This window comes from Triticum dicoccoides, chromosome 1B (genome assembly GCF_002162155.2).
Source record: "Triticum dicoccoides isolate Atlit2015 ecotype Zavitan chromosome 1B, WEW_v2.0, whole genome shotgun sequence".
Classification (NCBI taxonomy): Eukaryota; Viridiplantae; Streptophyta; class Magnoliopsida; order Poales; family Poaceae; genus Triticum; species Triticum dicoccoides.
In genome coordinates, this window is record NC_041381.1 from 322038591 (window position 1) to 322039926 (window position 1336).

The following is a 1336-nucleotide window of genomic DNA, read 5'->3' on the forward strand; positions in this document are numbered from 1 at the left end:
GGCATGCATGATTGATAGTCTGGAAGTGTGTTCTCTGCATTTGCTTAGGGTGGCCATGTGATGGAGCATGCAGACAGCCCCCTCGGGCTACTGCATGTTGCAAGGTGTGGTTTTATACTGACATGGAGCATGGAGATTGATTGGGCTTTTTTATTGTTATGCTTCTGCACCTCTTGTCTCACTAACTAGACGATCTGAAGGACACATGGAATGGGATTACATTGCTAAATACCATGCACGCTGTGCAGCTAGATAGATGAAACGGCGTGAAATAGAATGAACCTAATACCATCAGCACTCAGCAGGCAATACAAGTCAGTACATCAAATTACAGGGAGGAGACGTACGTGGTGCCCAAGTTTAGCTATTCAAGGCTTCAAGAAATAACAACAACATGAAGCAGAGTCTGCAGTTTCAGACTTGCTGCAGTCCAGTCACATGTGTGACACTATCTCAACCCTAAATATCCCCTGAACAAGCAAGCGGGGTCTAATACACACATGACAAGTCTCACAACTACATGAACAGTGGCACAGAACTAGATACCACAGAAGGTATATAGCTCAATTCAGTTTGTTTAAATCTTATGCATGCCACCAAAACAGACAACCGGAGAAGTTTGACCCAACACTCACCATGGCCTCAGCGAGGGTGAACTTGGCGCGGATGACGCCAGTGTTTCCATGGGAGAGGGAGACCTTGCCCCAGATGTAGTGGTAGTTGGTGTCATTGCTTGGTCTTGGCCTTGTAGACGCAGGCCATCCTCTTGCCGCCGTACCAGGCCACGTCCTCCCTAGTGTTCACTTGGATCTGCCTGGATCTGCGCGCCCAACCAAGACCAGGAATTCAGATACCCACGCGAGGGAGAAGGAGCAGAGCCACGCCGGCGGAGGGAGCTTCTCACCTCTTGTATCCGAGGATGGTGCCGTGGACGTAGAGCCTCACGCGCTGGCCGGTGCGTCCCTTCACCATCTTGCTGCTGCTGCGCCACCGGGGAAGGGAGCTGAGGTTCACCATCTTCCTGACAACCGCCTCCGCCTCCGTCCCCACAGACGAGGCGAACATGGCCCCGCCGTCTTGGATGGCCTGCACAAACCCGCACAAACACAATGAGATTCGAGCAAGCTGAAGAAATCTAGGAGGAGAAGAAGAAATGGGGGGCAATACCAGATCTCACCTGCACGCAACACCTGCGAGGTGGCCATAGCATCGATCTAGGGTTTCGGCATGGATAGAAGGAGAGGGTGGAGTCGAAGGAGGAGGTCGCCGACGGGTATGAAGTAGAGGATGTCGCTGGGTAGTCGAGGAGTGGGGGAGGAGGTCGCCGGAGGGGCTG

The 1336-nt window shown here is 52.7% G+C and overlaps 1 pseudogene; it reads right to left on the minus strand.

The window, feature by feature from the left end:
• Positions 1 to 510: 510 nt before the first annotated feature.
• LOC119350355 lies at positions 511 to 972 on the minus strand (annotated as a pseudogene).
• Between the last annotated feature and the right edge of the window lie 364 nt (positions 973 to 1336).